Below are 7,941 nucleotides of genomic sequence, written 5' to 3' on the forward strand. Positions count from 1 at the left end.
GTGCTTGTAGCTAGCTGCCTTCTCTGAAAAATCACAGAGATCTTATATAAGACTGCCTCTCTGTGATTATTCAAATAAGGTAGAAAGAAAGGGAGCCAGAGGATGGAGTCATTCTTTTTAAAGTCTTCTGAGCAGATTCAGAAAGAAAAGAAATTATTTGCAGTTTCCTGCTTCAATGGTGCTTGACAGTAACTGACTACTGTATTCCTCACAGGAGCTATTTGGTCATTACCCATCTCTCCACTAATTAAAACTCTTTGCAGGAGTATGCATGCCCGCTTCTCACAACAATTTTCCCAGCCCCTCACTGGAACCTCTTCACCTCTGACCATCTTGATCTCCTCTCCTTCCCAGGTATTGTAACTGAATTACCATAAGGACTTGAGGTTGCCATCATAACTAGCAGATTTACTTGGAGCTCCATGTCTCCTATATCCATCTGACCATGTCTTATAATACCAACCAGAAAGGTGTGGCATTGAAGAATATTCTGAGTCATTGATGAAACATCAAACTAAAGAGACAGCCAAATTTTCCTTTGGGACATGAAGAATCTAGACTAAGAAGGCTAGGAAAGTGGACTGAATGAGATGGAATATAGTCCAAAAAATTCCAGGCAATAATTACTGGAATTGTACAATTTGACAATTGACAAAATGATGTTCATTTGTGTGACTTTATTTTCCTAGTTGAACAGGTAAAATCCTCCAAAAAATTTGGATTATCAAGTAACCAACCTGCACAAAATGGGACCTTTGATTGTGGCATTTTTTTTTAAACAAATACACTGTTGGAGATAGTGACAAATAAAGATGAGAGTCAATCTGGCTTCAGGACAACTTTGAATTGTGGTGGATGACTTTATTTTTTTCAATGCATGCATATCATTGTTGTCATTGTCATTCACTCATCTCAGATCATATTTGGGGTTTTCTTGGCAAAGGTACAGAAGTGTTTAACATTTTCTTCAACTCATTTTACAGATGAAGAAACTGAGGGTTAAGTGACTTGCCCAGGATCACCCAGCTAGTAAGTATCTGAAGCTGGATTTGAAGTCAGGAAGAGTAGTCTCAGTTCTAAACTCAGTGCTCTGCTCAGTTCTCTATTCATTGCACCACCTAGCTGCTCAATCTTTCCAATATATATATATATATATATATATATATATATATATATATATATATATATATATATATATATATATATATATATATAGAGAGAGAGAGAGAGAGAGAGAGAGAGAGAGAGAGAGTGTCAGTCTACTAATTAGGTGGCTCTGCCTGGTTGAAGAGATTAGTCCTCTCTGATACAACTTCTGCTCCCTCATCCAAGAAGTCATGGAGAATCAGAATAAGAAGCACCTTCTCCAGATTGCTGCATCTTTTCAAATCTTCATGGCTTTCAGGGTTGAGCTCTTGAAGTCTATAGGACTTGCCAGGTAAGTTCAGTACACATTCCATGCAATTGTCCCTTTTAGCTCTCCATCTTCCTTTCACTTTCCCATGTGGCAGGTAGCTCTCCTTACGATTCCTGGGAATTGGGGGTAGGTTGAGAAAGGATGTCTCTGCCCTGCTTCCCTATACATCTTATCAGAAATGGTTTTTACACATGGCAACTAGAGAAGGTGTAATTCAGATAAACCTAAGCCTAAGCCTTTGGGGCCTCTTTTGCCTTTTCCAGTTCTTATTTCATAAGTGATTAAACTGTGATCCTCATATTCGCCCAACCTTTAAGTTTGAAAATCCGGCATTCCTGTTTAAACTGTTTGCCTCATTTTCCTCACTGGTAAAATGGAGTTGATAATCATTGCCCACTGAATTATAGTTTTCTATTCTCAATCTACCATACTTGTTTCTTGGAGGAAAAGAAGACTAACAGTGGAGAAATGTAATGGCAATATCACGCACAAATTTAAAGTCTGAACAAGTTTCTAGAATATAGCAAAAATATACAGAAGTCACCCAATGAACTCAAGTATACATTCTATCAAATGCAACTTTTATTACACAAAAAAATTATAAAAGAAACTTTCAAAAGTTCTTCGAAGTTACTATATTTCTCTTTTTCACCCCTAAGTAACTTTTAAGTTTATTTTTTCTTTAAGAAAATGGGCTCTTGATCAATTCTGATAGATGTGGCCCTCTTCAACAACGAGATGAACCAAATCAGTTCCAATAGAGCAGTAATGAACTGAACCAGCTACACCCAGGGAAAGAACTCTGGGAGATGACTATGAACCACTACATAGAATTCCAAATCCCTCTATTTTTGTCTGCCTGCATTTTGGATTTCCTTCACAGGCGAATTGTACACTATTTCAAAGTCCGATTCTTTTTGTACAGCAAAACAACTGTTTGGACATGTATCCATATATTGTATTTGGTTTATGCTTTAACATATTTAACATGTATTGGTCAACCTGCCATCTGGGCGGGGGGTGGGGGGAGTAAGGAGAGGAAAAATTAGAACAAAAGGTCTGGCAATTGTCAATGTTGTAAAATTACCCATGCATATATCTGGTAAATAAAAACAATAAATAAAAAAAAAAAAAGAAAAGAAAAGAAAAGAAAATGGGCTCTTGGGCAGAATATGGAAGAACTTAATTTCATTCCAAGAGTGGCAGCTTCATTTTGGATGGTAAATGGTGCATGGAGAGCAGTGTTGAATGGCTATGTAGAGACCAGTACAACTCTATTTCCCAGGAATTCATATCTTGCTGCTATTATATCAAAAAAATGAAAGTGATTCAAATAATTTTTTTTTTAAAGTTTTGCTTTTATTCTTTCCAGTTTGACTGCAACAGCCACTGATGGTTCACCTACCAATATATTCTATTTGGAGGATAGTTTTTAAAAGTGGGAGGCTTGAAAAATCAAGCTGCATCAGGCTGTCATCCCCAGACCTTTGGGTTTGTTTGTCTACTAATCTAATCTCTACAGAATGCTTTCTTTCCAAGCTCCTAGCTATTTATTTGAATTTTCCTAACCTTATCTTCCTGGCTCCTCTTTTAGTCAATCTACGACTCATCTCTGCCACAAATAAGCTCAAAACTCACCTTCAAAAGACTTTCTTTGATTGACTCTACAAGCAGACAACTTTGAATAACTAGTACAGAACTGTACTAGGAATTTTTCTGAAACAAATGCATTAGAGACTTCTAAGTTAGAAAGGGGTGGGGATGGAAGAGCAGGGCAAGGCAGGGCAGACAGACCACCATTTTTTTGTTTCCATGGGAGTGTATATAATTTTATTACCTGACATATATTACATAATATGTGTAATATATGTTTTATATTTTGCAATATATTATTATATGACATAATACATGTATCATATATCATATTATGTTAAACTATTACATAATAGTCATATAAGACTATTATATTTATCATTAGCCAGAGATAGAATGTTTACTAATGCTCTAAATCTCTCCAAGGCACTTCTAATACACATTGTCACAGCTCTCCCTAAAGCAGGCTTACATCAGCTTGTGCTCATAAGAACTAGATTCATCATCAGTCTTGCTACACTCTTACCTTGAATGACAATTTTTTCATCCTTGACATAGGAGATTAACTGGATGTTTTCAGGATACATCATTCCTCAATCTGGAATATTCTACTTAAGTCATAGGATGGCATGATCATTGCTTCCCCAATACCATACAGGAAAGAGTTTCAAAATAATAAATGCATCAAATTCACACTTCCCATATGTACAGATATAGAATATATAGAAATATATAGAATATAGAAACAAAGAAATTGTAAGATACAATTCTGTCTTCAAGGAGCTTATAGTCTAGTTAGGGAGATAAGAAATTTACATAAAAATTTAGCCAAAAGAGGCAGCAAGGTGGCTCAATCATTAGAGTCAGGAAGACCTGAATTCAAATTGACCAGATGCTTATTAGCTGTGTAACCCTGGACAAGTCACATAACCCCATTGCCTTAAAAAAAAAAAAATTAACTAATGGTAGCTAGGAAAACATAGCACATGCTATGTATACCACAGAAAGCCTAGACAACAAAAAGCAGAGAGGAAGGAGAAAGTAATTTCAAGCATGGGCAACATATGGAGGGAAATATTAAGAAAGACAGGAAATGGGATATTGAAAAGTATTTGGACAGAGGAGGTGGTTTCAGAAAAACCTGAGAAGAATTATATGACTGATATGGAATGAAGTTAGTAAAATCAGGAACACATTGTACACAATAGCAGCAAAATTGTAAGGATGTAAGACAATATTCCAAGAAAATTCCAAATGATCCTAGTTTTTAAAAAAATTCTATTCACCTCCAGAGAGAAAAATTTGAGAGTTTTTGTTCTTGTTCTGCCATACCTGACTCTTTGTGACCCATGGACCATAGTACCCTTCTACAAGTCTGTCCACATTCATGTTTATTGTTGCTATGACACCATCTATTCATCTAATCTCCCCCCCCCTTTTTTTTTTTGCTTTCAATTTTTCCATTATCAGTCTTTTCCAATGAGTCCTGTCTTCTCATTATTTCCCCAGTATTTGGCTTCCCAGTGAACAATTTAAATTAGTTTCTTGAAATTTTGACTGATTTGATTTCCTCACTGTCCAAGGGACTCTCAGAAGTTTTCTCTGGCTCCACAATTTGAAAGCATAGATTTTATGGCCCTCAAATCTTTCGGTCCAACCTCACAGCCATACATCGCTACTGGGAAAACCACAGCTATGACTATATAGCCTTTGTCAGGAAAGTGATATCTTAGCCTTTCAGTATGCTGTCCAGATTTCTTTCCAAGGACCAAGTATCTTTTTGTTCAGTCACCATCTGAGAGGAGGTGAGTGACATGATCAGATAATGCTTTAGAAAAGTCATTTCAGCAACTATGTTTGAGATGGATTGAAGTAGGGAGAGCAACTTGATGCAATGAGAAAGAAAGAAACAAGCATTTGGAGTCAGTGAGGTGGCACAATGGATAAAGCACTGGCCCTAGAATTGGAGGACTATGAGTTCAAATCTGTCCTCAGACACTGTGTGTGACCCTTAACAAATCACTCATTCTTGATTGCTTCCCCCCGCAAAAAATGCCTGAAAAAAACAAAAAAGTATTTGGCATTCAAGATTCTTAATAATAACTTAATTCCCTCTTATCATTTCAGTCTTTTTACACTTTACTTCATTTCTTGACTCTAAGCATTTTCTCTGATTGTGGCTTTCCTGACCTTTAAGTTCCTCCTTCTATATGAAGCCTTCCCCAACTCCTCTTAATTCTAGTGTTCTTCTGTCAATTATTTCCTATTTGTCCTGTAAAGAGCTTACTTTGTGTGTATGTCTCTATGTGTGTGTATGTATGAGTATATGTGCTTAATCCACTGAGCCACCTAACTGTTCCCAGACATAGTTTTGAAGTCCAAAAGTAAGGAAGTAATTTAGAAGGGGAAAGAAAGTATAACCCCAGGGAAATGAAAGGTGATGAGGATTTGACCTGATTGAGTAAATGGATGAGTGAATGAAAAAAGCATTTGCTAAGAAAATTTTCATGCAGAGTGCAGTAGCTAAGTGTTAGACATACAAACCCATCCCAGGAACAAAGTACATTTGCAGATGTTCTTTCTAGCTTTAAGCCACATCTGGCTCCATCAGTCTCACCTTCTCTTGGCTTCAGCTTCACTGTCAATAAAATGAGGTATATTGGACATGATTTCTTAAGTGCTATAACTATTCCGTTATAGTTTATTCATTCTGATACTAGGTTAGGAAATATGAGTCAGAAGTCCACTTTGAGTAGCTCCAATCCCTTGGGAAATTGCTCCTTTGTCACTATCTTTTCCTTTCCTTACCTTCTCTTTGCATCAGCAATGCAGTAGATCAGATCACTTCCCTCAGCCACCACCCTCAGATCACAAAGATACTTAAGACGAATGAGATAATTGTGCTTTGAGCTCACTGATTGGGGATGGGAGTGAATATGGAAGGAAGCAACATATGGACAAGGAGTTGGTTTTGTTTTCAAGGGGTGTTTCATCTGGATTTTATATAAATTTAAATTTATATAAATTGACCATATTTGTTTTCAAGTCTATTTAGAGCCATTGTGTGTGGGGGGGAGTGACTTGTTTTTTTCTTGCCTTTTTTATTTCTCAGTATCAGAAATGGAATTAGAAACCCCTTTACAGGATGTGATGAGCCCTCAGTACTATCATCTTTGAATCTATTGCTCCACAAACCCTTCACTTGAGTTTTAAACAAACACAAAGGGAGATCTAATGAAGAACTTAGTTTTTTCTTCCAATACATCCCTTTGTCTGACTCTAGATCATTGATGGTGGGGTTTTCGATTGGAGAAAGGTGTTAAATGTGCTTCCTAGATTATTGCAATAATTGCTCTTTCTGTCTCAAATATTATCTATCCCATTTTATCTTCTTCAAAGCTTCCTAAAGTGAAATTCATTAAGCAAAAGTCTGACCACATTTCTCTCCTACTCAAAAAGTTCCATTGGTTCCTTAATGCCTTTGGGATAAATGTAGATTCTTCTGTTTGGCCTTTAGAGATGAAGGTCTTTGATGCTCTCTATCCATCTCTCTGCCTGTCAAATTGGCTTACAAATCTACTTGCTATTTTTTGTTTATAACAATCCATTTCTGAAACATACTTATTCCTTATCTCTGTCTCTTGAAAACCTTAATCCTTTTTTTTTTTTTTTTTTTTTTTTTTTTTGCTGAAGCAATTGGGCTTAAGTGATTTGCCCAGGGTCACACTACTAGGAAATGTTAGATGTCTGAGATCACATTTGAACTCATGTCCTCTTGACTTCAGGGCTGGTGCTCTATAAACTGCTCCACCTAGCTGCCCCCTTTAATTTTCTTTTTTAATAAGTAAACATTTTTCCCCAATTACAAATAAGAACAATTTTTAACATTCATTTAAAAATTTTTTTGAGTTCCAAATTCATTTTCTCCCTTCTTTCTCTTCCCTGAGACAGTAAACAATTTACATGTGCAATCATGTAAAACATTTTCATATTAGTCATGTTGTAAAAGCAAACAAAAAAAAAAATCCTCACAACATGAAAAAAATAAAGTGAATCATAGTATGCTTCAATATGCATTCAGACTCCAGCAGTTCTTTCTCTGAAGGGGGATAGCATTTTTCATCATATGAGTCCCTAGGAATGGTGCTAGATCATTGTATTGCTGAGAAGCTCTAAGTCAATCATAGTTGATTAATACAGTGTTATTGTAGTCCTGGTTCTGCTTACTTCATTTTGCATTAATTCATGTAAGTCAGAAACTTTAGTTCTTTTTGAAGCTCAGTTCAAATACCATCTCTTGTCTGAGTTCTTTTTGATATAATTAGGGAGCCCAGATCTAGATGAATAGAGTAATTGAACTTAGATTTAGGAAGATCTGAGTTCAAATCATGCATTAGAACACTTATTAGCTGTGTGATCCTATGCAAGTCATAAATTCTCTCAGCCTCAATTTCCTCATCTATAAAATAGGGAAATAACAGCATCTACCTCAAAGCCTTGTGGTGAGGATCAAATGACATTTGACAAATGCTTTGCAAACCTGAAAGCTATGTTAGCTAAGATCATTTCCTGACCCTGATCAGCTTTTTTTCTCCTCCACACACCTTTCTTTTTTTATTGAATTTGTATGTATTGTATATTTTACATTTACTCATATGTAATTACATTATATGTAAGTTACTTGAGGGCAGATAATTTAATTTTTGTCTTTTTATACATACACATACATGCATGCACACACACACACACACACATACACACAGAGCACCTAGCAAATAGCAGACATTAAGTGCTTGTTGATTGATCTGCAAACCAATTCAGATACATGAAAGAAAAAACCACATCATAACTTTTGAAACTGGTCTTGGGATCATGATAAGAGTAAACCATGCTTCCTCTCTGGGTCTCAGCTTTTTCAGCTTTAAAACAAA

This window comes from Sminthopsis crassicaudata, chromosome 4 (assembly GCF_048593235.1).
Source record: "Sminthopsis crassicaudata isolate SCR6 chromosome 4, ASM4859323v1, whole genome shotgun sequence".
Taxonomy (NCBI): Eukaryota; Metazoa; Chordata; class Mammalia; order Dasyuromorphia; family Dasyuridae; genus Sminthopsis; species Sminthopsis crassicaudata.